Consider the following 15769-nt stretch of genomic DNA (forward strand, 5'->3'; position numbering starts at 1 on the left):
AGAGAAAAACAACACAATTACTGAAATTAAAAGTATCCTAGAAGGAATCAATAGCAGATACCTGAAGCAGAAGAATGAATCAGTGAGCTGGAAGATAAAATGGTGGAAATAACTTCTGAAGAGCAGAATAAAGTAAAAAAGAATGAAAAGAGCTGAGGACAGTCTCAGAGACCTCTGCTGCTGCTGCTGCTGCTGCTGCTGCTAAGTTGCTTCAGTCGTGTCCAACTCTGTGCAACCCCATAGACAGCGGCCCACAGGCTCCCCCATCCCTGGGATTCTCCAGGCAAGAACACTGGAGTGGGTTGCCATTTCCTTCTCCAGTGCAGGAAAGTGAAAGTGAAGTTGCTCAGTCGTGTCCGACCCTTAGCGACCCCATGAACTGCAGCCTACCAGGCTCCTCTGTCCATGGGATTTTCCAGACAAGAGTATTGGAGTGGGGTGCCATTGCCGGGACCTATCAAATGCACCAATATTTGAATTATAGGGGTCAAGGGTATGAGAAATTTTTTGAAGATTATAGTTGAAAATTTCCCCAACATGGAAAAGGAAATAGTCAACTCCAAGAGGCACAAAGAGTCCCATGCAGGATAAACGCAAGGAGAAACATGCCAAGACATATACCAATCAAACTAACAAAGACTAAACATGAAGAATATTAAAAGCAGCAAGGGAGAAGCAACAAGTAACATAAAAGGGCAACCCCATACACTTAACAGCTGATCTTTCAGCAGAAACTCTTCAGGCCAGAAGGGAATGGCAGGATAGGATATATTTAAAGTACTGAAAGGGAAAAATCTACAACCAAGATTACTATACCCAGCAAAGACTTCATTCACAATTGATGCAGAAGTAAAAAGCTTTTCAGAAAAGCAAAAGAGAATTCAGTACCACCAAACCAGCTTTACAGCAAATGTTAAACAGACTTATATAGTCAAGAAATACAACAGGAGAAAAAAGATCTACAAAATCAACCCCAAACAATTAGAAAATGGCAATATGAACATATATATCAATAATTACTTTAAATGTAAATGGATTAAATGCTCCCACCAAAAGATGTAGACTGGCTGAATGTATACAAAAAGAAGACCCATATATATGCTGTCTAGAGGAAACCCACTTCAGACCTCAAGACACATATACACTGAAGGCGAGAGGCTGGAAAAATATATTCCATGCAAATGGGAAGCAAAAGAAAGGTGGAGTAGCAGTTCTCATATCAGACAAAATAGACCTTAAAGAAGATTACAAGAGATAAGGAAGAACACTACATAATGATCAAGGGATCAGTCCAAGAAGAAGACATAACAATTGTAAATATCTATGCACCCAACATAGTAACACCTCAATACATAAGAAAAACACTAACAGACATAAAAGGAGAAACTGACAGTAACAAAATAATAGTAGGAGACTTTAACACCCCACTCAAACCAAAACATAATATTAATAAACACAAGTCTTAAATGATACATTAGATGAGATGGACCTCATTGATCTCTTCAGGATATTCCATCCAAATGCAGAAGAATACACCTTCTCAAGTGCACATGGAACATTCTCCAGGATAGACCACATCTTGGGTCACAAATCAAACCTCAGTAAATTTAAGAAAATTGAAATTATATCAAGCGTCTTCTTTGAACACAACACTATGAGACTAGATATCAATTGCAAGAAAAAACTGTAAGAAACACAAACGTGGAGATTAAACAACACGTTTCTAAAACAAGTTTACTGAAGAAATCAAAAGGGAAATCAAAAGATTTCTAGAAACAAATGACAATGAAAACACAACAACTCAAAACCTACAGGATGCAGCAAAAGCAGTTCTAAGAGGGAAGTTTATAGCAATACAATCCTACCTCAAGAAACAAGAAAAACATCAAATAGACAACCTAACATTACACCTAAAGCAACTGGAAAAAGAAGAAGAAGAAAACCCCAAAATTAGTAGAAGGGATGAAATCATAAAGATTCAAGCAGAAATAAATGAAAAAAGCAGCAGTAATGATGAATAAAACTCAAAGCTGGTTCTTTGATAAGATAAACAAAACTGACAAACCCTTAGCCAGACTCATTAAGAAAAAAGAGAAGAATCAAATCAACAAAATTAGAAATGAAAAAGGAGAGGTTACAACAGACAATGCAGAAATACAAAGGATTATAAAACATTATTATGAACAATTATATGGCAAATAAAATGGATAGCCTGGAAGAAATGGACAGATTCTTAAGAAAGTTCAATCTTCCAAGACTGAACCAGGAAGAAATAGAAATTACGAACAACCCATTACAAGCACTGAAATTGAAGCTGTCATCAAACATCTCCCAAAAAACAAAAGCCCAGGAGCAGATGGTTTCGCAGGAGAATTCTATAAAACATTTAGAGAAGAGCTAATGCCTGTCCTTCTAAAACTCAAACAGTTGCAGAGGAACACCTCCAAACTCATTCTACGAGGCCACCATCACCCTGATTCCAAAACCAGACAAACACAACACAAAAAAGAAAACTACAGGCCAATATCACTGATGAACATAGATGTAAAAATCCTCAACAAAATTTTAGCAAACAAAATTCAGCAACACATCAAAAAGCTCATATTCCATGATCAAGTTGACTTTATTCCAGGGATGCAAGGATTCTTCAATGTACAAAAATCAATCAGTGTGATACACCATATGAACAAATTGAAAGATAAAATCCATATGATCATCTCAATAGATGCACAAAAAACCTTTGACAAAATTCAGCACCTATTTATGATTAAAACTCTTCAAAAAATGGGCATTGAAGGAACCTACCTCAACATAGTAAAGGCCACATATGTGATAGTGAAAGTGAAACTGAAAGTCGCTCAGTTGTGTCTGACTCTTTGCAACTCCATGGACTATACAGTCCATGGAATTCTCCAGGCCAGAATACTGGAGTGGGTAGCCTTTCCCTTCTCCAGGGGCTCTAGATCCCAACCCAGGGATCGAACCCAGGTCTCCTGCATTGCAGGCGGATTCTTTACCAGTGAGCCACAAGTGAAGCCCATATATATAATAAAGTGAAAGTGAAGTCGCTCAGTTGTGTCCAACTGTTTGCGACCCCATGGACTGTAGCCTACCAGGCTCCTCCCTCCATGGGATTCTCCAGGCAAGAATACTGGAGTGGGTTGCCATTTCCTTCTCCAGGGGATCTTCCCGACCCAGGGATTGAACCCAGGTCTCCCACATTCCAGGCAGAGGCTTTAACCTCTGAGCCACCAGGGAAGCCATATATATATAAGCCTACAGCAAACATTATTCTCAATGGTGAAAAACTGAAAGTATTCCCCCTAAGATCAGAAACAAGACAAGGGTGTCCACTTTCTCCACTGTCATTCAACATAGTTCTGGAACTCCTAGCTAAAGCAATCAGAGAAGAAAAAGAAATAAAAGGAATCCAGATCAGAAAAGAAGAAGTAAAGCTCTCACTCTTTGCAGATGGCATGATACGTATATAGAAAACCCTAAACATAGTATCAGAAAATTACTAGAGCTAATCAGTGAATTTAACAAAGTTGCAGGATACAAAATCAATACACAGAAATCACTTGCATTTCTATATACTAACAGTGAAAAATCAGAAAGAGCAATTAAGGGATCAATCCCATTCACCATTGCACCAAAAAGAATTAAATATCTAGGAATAAACTTAACTAAGGAGATGAAAGAACTGTACACAGAAAATTATAAGACACTAATGAAATAAATCAAAGATGACATAAACAGATGGAGTGATATTCCATGTTCCTGGGTAGGAAGAATCAATATTGTGAAAATGACTATACTACCAAATGCAATCTATAGATTTAATGCAATCCCTATCAAATTACCAATGGCATTTTTCACAGAACTAGAACAAAAAATTTCACAATTCATATGGAAACCCAAAAGACCTCGAATAGCAAAGCAGTCTTGAGAAAGAAGGATGGAGCTGGAAGAAGTCATCAAGATAGTATGGTACTGGCACAAAAAGAGAAATATGGACCAATAGAACAAGATAGAAAGCCCAGAAATAAACCCATGCACCTATGGGTACCTTATTTTTGACAAAGGAGGCAAGAATATACATTGGGGCAAAGACTGCCTCTTCAATAAATGTGCTGGGAATACTGGACAGCTACATCTAAAAGAATGAAATTAGAACACTTCCTAACACCATACTCAAAGATAAAATGGATTAAAGACCTAAATGTAAGACCAGAAACTATAAAACTCTTAGAGGAAAACATAGGCAGACCACTTGATGACATAAATCAAAACAAGATCCTTTATGACCTACCTCCTAGAGTAATGGAAATAAAAACAAAAATAGCTAAGTGGGACCTGATTAAACTTAAAAGCTTTTGCACAACAAAGGAAACTATAAGCAAGTTGAGAAGACAGCCCTCAAGAATGGGAGAAAACAATAGCAAATGAAACAACTGACAAAGAATTAATTTCCAAAATATACCAGCAGCTCATACAACTAACTCAGTACCAGAAAAACAAATAACCCAATAAAAAAAGTGGGAAAAAGAGCTAAACAGACATTTCTCCAAAGAAGAGATATAGATGGCTAACAAACACATGAAAAAATGCTCAACATCACGCATTATTCAGTTCAGTTCAGTCACTCAGTCCTGTCCGACTTTTTGCGACCCCATGAATTGCAGCACACCAGGCCTCCCTGTTCATCATCAACTCCTGGAGTTCACTTAAACTCACGTCCATCGAGTCAGTGATGCCATCCAGCCATCTCATCCTCTGTCGTTCCCTTCTCCTCCTGCCCCCAATCCCTCCCAACATCAGAGTCTTTTCCAATGAGTCAACTCTTTGCATGAGGTGGCCAAAGTACTGGAGTTTCAGCTTTAGCATCATTCCTTCCAAAGAACATCCAGGACTGATCTCCTTTAGAATGGACTTGTTGGATCTCTTTGCAGTTCAAGGGATTCTCAAGAGTCTTCTCCAACACCACAGTTCAAAAGCATCAATTCTTTGGCACTCAGCTTTCTTCACAGTCCAACTCTCACATCCATAAATAACCACTGGAAAAACCGTAGCCTTGACTAGATGGACCTTTTTGGCAAGCAGTGTCTCTGCTTTTGAATATACTGTCTAGGTTGGTCATAACTTTCCTTCTAAGGAGCAAGCGTCTTTTAATTTCATGGTGGCAATTACCATCTGCAGTGATTTTGATGCCCCCAAAAATAGTCTGACACTGTTTCCACTGTTTCCCCATCTATTTCCCATGAAGTGATGGGACCGGATGCCATGATCTTAGTTCTCTGAATGTTGAGCTTTAAGCCAACTTTTTCACTCTCCTCTTTCACTTTCATCAAGAGGCTTTTTAGTTCCTCTTCACTTTCTGCCATAAGGGTGGTGTCATCTGCATATCTGAGGTTATTGATATTTCTCCTGGCAATCTTGATTCCAGCTTGTGCTTCTTCCAGCACAGCGTTTCTCATGACGTACTCTCCATATAAGTTAAAGAAGCAGGGTGACAATATGCAGCCTTCATGTACTCCTTTTCCTATTTGGAACCAGTCTGTTGTTCCATGTTCAGTTCTAACTGTTGCTTCCTGACCTGTATATAGCATTATTAGAGAAATGCAAATCAAAACTACAATCACCTCACACCAGTCAGAATGGCCCTCATCAAAAAGTCTACAAAGAATAAATGTTGGAGAGGGTGTGGAGAAAAGGGAACCCTCTTGCACTGTTGGTGGGAATGTAAATTGATACAGCCACTGTGGTAGACATTATGGAGATTGCTTAAAAAACTAGGAATAAAACTACCATATGACCCAGCAATCCCAATCCTAGGCATATACCCTGAGGAAACCAAAATTGAAAGAGACACGTGTATCCCATTGTTGACTGCAGCATTATTTACAATAGCTAGAACATGGAAGCAGCCTAGATGTCCACTGACAGATGAATGGATAAATGGAATGTTATTCAGCCATAAAAAAGAACATATTTGAGTCAGTTCCAATGAGGTGGATGAACCTAGAACCTATTATACAGAGTGAAGTGAGTCAGAAAGAGAAACATAAATACCATATTCTAACACATATATACGGAATCTAGAAAAATGGTACTGAAGAATTTATTTACAGAGCAACAATGGAGAAACAGACATAGAGAATAGACTTTTGGACATGGGGAGAGGGGAGGAGTGGGTGAGATGTATGGGAAGAGTAACATGGAAATTTACATTAAAAAAAATTAAAAGCTTGTATGATGATTTCAGTAGATACAGGAAAAACATTTGACAAAATTCAGCTTTCATTCCAGATTAAGACTCTCGAGTGAAAATAAGACAAAAGGCCTGTTATTGAAAATCATAATGTTGTGCTTAATATTTTAAAACTGAATAATTTCCTAAATAATATCAGGAACAAGACGGGTAGTCCACTCATACTCAGTAACATAATGTAATCTGGCCAGTATAATCAGGGAAGAAAAAGAAAAGAAGGCAGTAGTGGAAAAAGAAGTAGAACTGTCTATTCACAAAAAGATAATTATGTAGAATCATTAAAAAAAAAATGGCTAGAACTTTTAAGTGCATGTAGGTTGCAAGATAAAAGTCAGCATACAAAAATCAAGTTTTATTTGCAATAGCATGAACAATATTTTTTTGCTGACCTATCTAGCAAAGATGCGAAAGAGCTCACTGAACATTATAGACCATTGCAGAGGGCAATTTAATACCTAAATAAATGGAGAGAGATAGCTTCATGTCTTGATATATATACTTTTATACATGGTCGTTACCCAAGTGCTCAATATCATTAAGATTTTTCTCATTAAAAAGATCTGTAGATTCAGAACGACTCCAATCCAAGTCCCAACAGGCTTTCTTAGAGTAATTGACTAGCTGATTCCTAACTTCATATAGAAGTTCAGAGGAGCTAGAATAACAGCTTTGAAAAATAAAAGCTAACTTGTAGGATAACAACTGCCTGATTTCAAGAGTTACTATAAAGTTATGGTAAACAAGACAGTGTGGTGTTAGCCTCAAGGACACATAGAGGAGTTGATCAAAATACAGAACCCAGAAATAAATCTATTAGTATATATTATTGTGTCAGAATGTATCAAACTATATAGTTTGAGTGTATTCAGTTGACTCTTCATGTCTACCTTACTAAAACTCTTTGAGATTGATGTGAAAGTTTCTAAATGGTTGCCTTCTGTGTATTTATCTTATCACCTACATGTTACATACATCATATTGACTGGCATTGATATGAAACTCTCAACTTTTGAGTAGCACTGCTTTAGAGACACTTCCAAGTAGTCACCAGATGTATAGAGGAATGTCTATATTGTTCATAATAATAGAAAAACTAGATAGTCAACCAGACTATCCATAAAATGGGGGAATCAGTATGTAAATTACAGTGTATTTTCACAGTGGGCTTTTCGACATATATCTATGTACAACAGTGTGGATGAATTTAGGAAACAGTGAAAAAACAAGTCAAAGAAACATATTGGTAAATTTCAGAAAGTACAGAGATTTTTTAAAGAAAAATTTTTGATTAAACCTCTTTCTTTAAACACTCTGCCTTTGGAGAATTTTACAGGGATTTATATAGGTGAAAGGAAGGGATTTATATAGGTGAAAAGCACATGATATTTTCAGAGATGCTGCTCTTCTTGAATGGCCTGCATAACATATATTATCAGGGTATAATTTCCTTGAGTGTGACCATATTTTATTCTTAGAAGACAGAATGCTGACGTATTTGGAGTAATGGGTCATGATATTTGAATTTAAAATAGCTAATGGTTAAGAAGTCTTTATGTAGAGAAAGATAAAGCATGGCTGCAAAACTTCAACAATTTGTGAATCTAGATCAGAATTTTAGAGGTGCTCATTCTACTGCTTAGACAAACTTGCTATTTTCTGTAGCTTATGTGGAAATTTTTCCATTTATATTTTCTGTCTCTACCAGGGTATATTTTGATAAGTTGTATTTTCCCAAGAAATTATTTATTCTCTTCCAAATGTGTTTGTAGCAAGTTGTGCAAAAATAGCCTTTTGAGATAATACACCTTGTTTCAATGATTGCTTCTCCCGTATCATTTCTTATTTTGTGTAGTTGCGATTTCTCCCACTTGTTGATTAGATTAGTCAGTGATTTGCCTTTTTTGTGAATTTTTTTCAAAGAACCAGCCTTTTGACTTAATTTGTTCAATTTTTGTCTTTCTTTCTTTAACTTCTGAGCTAAGAAAACTGCAAAAATAAAAGACCTATTTCACATATTCAAAGAGACCACTAGAAACCTGGGAAAACATACCTAGAATGGTCTTAAGACATACCTTAATAAAATTTTGTTGTTCAGTCGCTCAGTCGTGTTCCACAATTTGCAACCCCATGGACTGCAGCACGTCAGGCTTCCCTGTCCTTCACCATCTCCTGGAACTTGGTCAAACTCATGTCCATTGAGATAGTGATGCTGTCTAACCATCTCATCCTTTTGTTGTCCCCTTCTCCTCCTGTCTTCCATCTTTCCCAGCATTAAGGTCTTTTCTAGTGAGTCGGCTCTTCACCTCAGGTGGCCAAAGTATCAGAGCTTCAGCTTTAGCATCAGTCGCTCCAATGAATATTCAGAGTTGATTTACTTTAGAATTGACAGGTTTGATCTCCTTGCAGTCCAAGGGACTCTCAAAAGTCTTCTCCAAAACCATAGTTCAGAAGCATCAATTCTTTGGTGCTCAGCCTTCTTTATGGTCCCAACTGTCACATCCATACATGACGACTGGAAAAACCATAGCTTTGACTATACAGACCTTTGTTGGCAAAGTAACATCTCTGCTTTTTAATACACTCTAGGTTTGTCGTAGCTTTTCTTCTAAGGATCAAACATCTTTTAATTTCATGGCTGCAGCCACAACCTGCAGTGATTTTTGGATCCCAGGAAAAGAAAGTCTGTCACTGTTTCCATTGTTTCCCCATCTATTTGCCATGAAGTAATGGGACCAGATGCCATGATCTTAGTTTCATGAATGTTGAGGTTTAAGCCAGCTTTTTCACTCTCTTTTACCTTCATCAAGAAGCTCTTTAGTTTTTCTTCACTTTCTGCCATTAAGATGGTATATCTGAGCATATCTGAGCTTATTGATACTTCTCCCAGCAGTCTTGTTTCCAGCTTGTGCTTCATCCAGCCTGGCATTTTGCATGATGTACTCTGCATGTTAGTTAAATAAGCAGGGTGACAACATACAGTCTTGATGTACTCCTTTCCCAATTTGGAACCAGTCCGTTGTTCCATGTCTGGTTCTAACTGTTGCTTCTTGACCTGCATACAGATTTCTCAGGAAGCAGGTGAGATGGTCTGGTATTCCCTAAGAATTTTCCACAGTTGGTTGTGATCCACACAGTCAAAGGCTTTAGCATAGTCAATGAAGCAGAAATAGATATTTTTTCTGGAATTCTCTTGCTTTTTCTATCATCCAGCAGATGTTGGCAATTTGATCTCTGGTTCCTCTGCCTCTTCTAAATCCAGCTTCAACATCTGGAAGTCTTCATTATTTACATGGCTATTTGTGAGTTTATTCTTATTTCCTGCTTTTTTCTCTCCTGTTTCCTGCAGTTATTACATTATTTCTGCTTCATTAGAATATATAACATTTATATATTATTCTTCTGTTCCTGTTTTCATCTTTATTTTGGTCTTAGATCTACAGTTAAATGTATTCACTGTTCTATTTTTCTCCCAGTGTTTCCTTAAAGATCTTGGTTGCTCTAAGTTTCTGCGCTTCTAGAAGGTTTCGTGATTACACTGTTACCTAACTTTGTGACCATCTAAACCTTTTTACATAGCCTTGCTACTTAAAGGAATATAAATAAATGATAAAACCCACTTTCTTTTCTAAAATATGATGTTCCACTGAGCTTTGCTTTGTTTACTGGTGACAAAGTCTATGGCCAAACCTCCATGTTAGTTTTTGTTGAGACATAAGTCTTTTTGTCTAACTACTACTAACTTCCTTTTAGTAGTTTTATTAACGTATGTCTTAGGACTTTTCCAGCTCAGTCATTCCAAGTTCATGGTGGTCCTTTTGAATATGTTAATTAGGTCTTTTATCTTTGGATGGTTTTCTTAGATTGTGCTGTGTGTATGCTTAGTCACTCAGTTGTGTCCAACTCTTTGCGACCCCATGGACTGCAGCTTGCCAGGTTCCTCTGTCCATGGGGATTCTCCAGGCAAGAATACTGGAGTGGGCTGCCATGCCCTCCTCTAAGTTATCTTCCCAACTGAGGGATCGAACCCAGGTCCTCCCACATTGCAGACAGATTCTTTACCTACTGAGCCACTAGGGAAACCTTTTCTTAGATTATAGTTTTCAATTTTAGATTCATCCCATTATTTTCTATTCTTTCTCTTTAAAGATTATAATCATACATACAATTTTGTTTTAATTTTATTTATTATATTTTTGCTCCTACTACTTATCTGGGTGGTGAGATTACAAGTTTATTTTTTTCCATTTGCTTTTCTGTATTTTTAAATTTATTTTTACATTAAAGTATAGTTAATTTACAGTGTTATATTGTTACTGTACAGCAAAGTGATTCAGTTATGTGTATAAACATTTTTTAATACTCTTTTCCATTATGGTTTATCACAGAATATTGAATATAGTTCCCTCTGCTGTATAGTCGGAGAAGGCGATGGCACCCCACTCCAGTACCCTTGCCTGGAAAATCCCATGGGCAGAGGAGCCTGGTGGGCTGCAGTCCATGGGGTCGCGAAGAGTCGGACACGACTGAGCGACTTCACTTTCACTTTTCACTTTCATGCATTGGAGAAGGAAACGGGAACCCACTCCAGTGCTCTTGCCTGGAGAATCCCAGGGACGGGGGAGCCTGGTGGGCTGCCGTCTATGGGGTCGCACAGAGTCAGACATGACTGAAGCGATTTAGCAGCAGCTGCTGCTGTATAGTAGGACCTTGTTGTTACCCATTCTACATATAATAGTTTGCACCTGCTAACCACAAACTCCCACTTCATCCCTGCCCTCACCCTTGGCAACGAGAAGTCTGTTCTCTACGTCTGTGAGTCTCTTTTGTAATTAAGTTCATTTGCATTATATATTAGATTCCACATATAGGTGATATTGTGTGCTATTTGTCTTTCTGTGTCTGACTTACTTCACTTAGTGTGATAATCTCGAGGTCCCTCCATGTTGCTGCAAATTGCACTAGTTCATTCTTTTTTATGGTTGAGTAGTATCCCATCATATATATGTACCACATCTTCTCTATCCATTCATCAGTTGATGAACATTAGGTTGTTTCCATGTCTTAGCACTGCTGTGAGCATAGCAGTGCATGTGTCTTTTTGAATTACAGTTTTGTCTGGATATATGCCCAGCAGTGGGATTGCTGAATCATATGGCAGCTCTATTTTTAGCTTTTTGAGAAACCTTCTTAACTGTTTTCTGTAGTGTCTGCACCAACTTATATTCCCACCAGCAGTCAGACTATCTTTTTAAATCCAGAGTTTACTCATTCCATTTTCTTTCTTTTTTTTTTTTTAGTCTTTGGTTATTGTTTTTGCTGCTTTAATGCCTTTTTTGTTGCCATTTATGAAATTTTCACTCAAATCTGTTTTCTCTTTGGTTTATTAGTATGCTTGGGCTGTTCTAACAAAACACCATAGACTGGGCGGCTTATAGAGCAGAAATGCATTTTCTCACAGTACTGGAGGCTAGTTGTTCAAGATGAAGGTGCCAGCAGCATTCGTTTCTGGTGAGGTCTCTTTCCTCAGCTTGCAGACAGCACCTTTTCACTGTCTTCACATGGCCTTTTCTCTGCAACACATGAAGAGCAAGTGAACTCTGGTGTCCTTGCCTCTTCTAATAAGGATAATATTTCCATTGGATTTGTGCTCTACCCTTATGAACTCATTTAACCTTAACTACTTCCTAAAAAGTTCTATCTCCAAGTACAGCCACGTTGGGGATTAAGACTTCAACATATGAATTTGGAAGGGGGGAAGTGATTCAGTCTTTATCAGATTCTTTGCAATTTAACTCCTGAAGTGATTTGGTCTTTTTTACCATTTTTACCAGTTCTTGCCTCCTTAGTTGCTCATTACTCCAGGTCCGTTCATTTGGGTTTCCTAGCAGTCTGACCTTTATCAGAACTGAGATATCATTTTCAATATTTTCCCACTGACAATGGAACTTTTTCTTTCTAGGAGTAATTTTATTTGTGGTTCAGTTCAGTCACTCAGTCACATCTGATTCTTTGCAACCCCATGGACTGCAAAACACCAGGCTTCCCTGTCCATCACCAAGCTTGCTTGCTCAAACTCATGTGATTGAATCAGTGATGCCATGCAACCATCTCATCCTCTCTTGTCCCCTTCTCATCCAGCCTTCAATCTTTTCCAGCATCAGAGTCTTTTCCAATGAGTCAGTGCTTCACATCAGGTGGCCAAAGCGTTGGAGTTTCAGCTTCAGCATCAGTCCTTCCAGTGAATATTCAGGACTGATTTCCGTTAGAATTAATTGCTTTGATCTCCTTGCAGTCCAAGGGATTCTCAAGAGTCTTCTCCAATACCACAGTTCAAAATCATCAAATCTTTGATGCTCAGGTTTCTTTATGATCCAACTCTCACATCCATACATGACTGCTGGAAAAACCATAACTTTTGACTAGACGGACCTTTGTTGGCAGAGTAATATCTCTGTTTTTTAATATGCTGTCTAGGTTTGTCATAGCTTTTCTTCCAAAAAGTGAGCGTCTTTTGATTTCATGGCTGCATTCACCATCTGCAGTGATTTTGGAGCCCAAGAAAAGAAAGGCTGTCACTGTTTCCATTGTTTCCCCATGTGTTTGCCATGAAGTAATGGGGCTGGATGCCATGATCTTAGTTTTCTGAATGTTGAGTTTTAAGCTAACATTTTCACTCTTCTCTTTCACTTCCATCAAGAGTCTCTTTAGTTCTTCTTTGCTTTCTGCCATAAGTGTGGTAACATTTGCATATCTGAGATTATTGATATTTCTCCTGGCAATCCTGATTCCAGCTTGTGCTTCTTCCAGTCCAGCATTTCTCATGATGTATTCTGCATATAAGTTAAATAAGCAGGGTGGGTGACAATATACAGCCTTGACGTATTCCTTTCCTGACTTGGAATGAGTCTTTTGTTCCATGTCCTGTTCTAACTGTTGCATCTTGACCTGCATACACATTTCTCAGGAGGCAGGTAAGGTGGTCTGGTATTCCCATCTCTTTTAAGGATTTTCAACAGTTTGTTGTGATCCACACAGTCAAAGGCTTTGACATAGTCAGTAAAGTAGAAGTAGATGTTTTTCTGGAACTCTCTTGCTTTTTCAATGATCCAACAGATGTTGGCAATTTAATCTCTGGCTCCTCTGCCTTTTCTAAATCCAGCTTCAACATCTGTAAGTTCACAGTTCATATACTGTTGAAGCCTGACTTGGAGAATTTTGAGCATTGTTTTGCTAGTGTGTGACATAAGTGCAATTGTGAAGCAGTTTGAAAATTCTTTGGCACTGCCTTTCTTTGGGTTTGGAATGAAAACTGATCTCTTCCAGTCCTGTGGCCATTCCTGAGTTTTCCAAATTTGCTGGCATGTTGAGTGCAGCACTTTCACAGCATCATGTTTTAGGATTTGAAATAGCTCATCTGGAATTCCATCACCTGCACTATCTTTGCTCGTAATGATGCTTCCTAAGGCCCACTTGACTTTCCACTCCAGGATATCAGGCCCTCAGTGAGTGATCACACCATCGTTATATTTTTTTGTATATAGTTCTTCTTTGTATCCTTGCCACCTCTTCTTAATATATTCTACTTCTATTAGGCCCATACCATTTCTGTCCTTTATTGTGCTCATCTTTGCATGAAATGTTCCCTTGGTATCTCTGATTTTCTTGAAGAGATCTCTAGTCTTTCCCATTCTATTGTTTTCCTCTGTTTGTTTGCACTGATCACTGAGGAAGGCTTTCTTGTCTCTCTGTGCTGTTCTTTGGAATTCTACATTCAAATGTGTATACCTTTCTTTTTCTCCTTTGCCTTTCACTTCTCTTATCAGCTATTTGTAAGGCCTCCTCAGACAGCCATTTTGCTTTTTTTGCATTTCTTTTCTTGGGGATGGTCTTAATCCCTGCCTCCTGTACAATGTCATGAACCTCCGTCCATAGTTCTTCAGGCACTCTATCAGATCTAATCCTTTGAATCTATTTGTCACTTCCACTGTATAATCATAAGGGATTTGATTTAGGTCATACCTGAATGGTCACAATAAACTGTGGAAAATTCTGAAAGAGATGGGAATACCAGACCACCTGAGCTGCTTCTTGAGAAACCTATATGCAGGTTAGGAAGCAACAGTTACAACTGGACATGGAACAATAGACTGGTTCCAAATAGGAAAAGGAGTACATCAAGGCTGTATATTGTCACCCTGCTTATTTAACTTATATGTAGAGTACATCATGAGAAACGCTGGGCTGGAAGAAGCACAAGCTGGAATCAGGATTGCTGGGAGAAATATCAGTTACCTCAGATATACAGATGACACCACCCTATGGCAGAAAGTGAAGAGGAACTCAAAAGCCTCTTGATGAAAGGGAAAGAAGAGAGTGAAAAAGTTGGCTTAAAGCTCAACATTCAGAAAACTAAGATCATGGCATCTGGTCCCATCACTTCATGGGAAATAGATGGGGAAACAGAGGAAACAGTGTCAGACTTTATTTGGGGCTCCAAAATCACTGCAGATAGTGATTGTAGCCATGAAATTAAAAGACACTTACTCCTTGGAAGGAAAGTTATGACCAACCTAGACAGCATATTGAAAAGCAGAGACATTACTTTGCCAACAAAGGTCTGTCTAGTCAAGGCTATGGTTTTTCCAGTGGTCATGTATGGATGTGAGAGTTGGACTACTAAGAAAGCTGAGTGCCAAAGAATTGATGCTTTTGAACTGTGGTGTTGGAGAAGACTCCCTTGGACTATAAGGAGATCCAACCAGTCCATTCTTAAGGAGATCAGTCCTGGGTGTTCCTTGGAAGGAATGATGCTAAAGCTGAAACTCTAGTACTTTGGCCGCCTCATGCGAAGAGTTGACTCATTGGAAAAGACTCTGATGCTGGGAGGTATTGGGGGCAGGAGGAGAAGGGGACGACAGAGGATGAGATGGCTGGATGGCATCACTGACTCAATGGACATGAGTTTGAATGAACTCTGGGAGTTGGTGATGGACAGGGAGGCCTGGCGTGCTGCAATTCATGGGGTCTCAAAGAGTCAGACACGACTGAGTGACTGAACTGAATGGTCTAGTGGTTTTCCTTACTTTCTTCAATTTAAGTCTAAATTTGGCAATAAGGCATTCATGATCTGATCCACAGGCACCTTCCAGTCATGCTTTTGCTGACTGTATAGAGCTTCTCCATATTTGGCTGCAAAGAATATAATCAGTCTGATTTGGTATTGACCATCTGGTGATGTCCATGTGTAGTCCTCTCTTGTGTTGTTGGAAGAGGGTGTTTGCTGTGACCAGTACATTCCCTTGGTAAAATTCTGTTAGCCTTTGCCCTGCTTCATTTTGTACTCCAAGGCCAAATTTGCCTGTTACTCCAGGAATGTCTTGACTTCCTACTTTTGCATTCCAGTCCCCTATAATGAACAGGACATCTTTTTTTGGTTGTTAGTTCTAGAATGTCTTGTAGGTCTTCATAGAACTGTTCAACTTCAGCTTCTTTAGCATT

At 38.5% G+C, this 15769-nt stretch overlaps 1 protein-coding gene across 9 annotated transcripts in view; it reads left to right on the forward strand.

The window, feature by feature from the left end:
• The window catches only part of LOC102400568 (zinc finger protein 33B), a 57355-nt gene that overhangs the window by 20960 nt on the left and 20626 nt on the right, over window positions 1–15769 (forward strand). The gene's annotated exons all lie outside the window — the stretch shown is intronic.

This window comes from Bubalus bubalis, chromosome 4 (assembly GCF_019923935.1).
Source record: "Bubalus bubalis isolate 160015118507 breed Murrah chromosome 4, NDDB_SH_1, whole genome shotgun sequence".
NCBI lineage: Eukaryota > Metazoa > Chordata > Mammalia > Artiodactyla > Bovidae > Bubalus > Bubalus bubalis.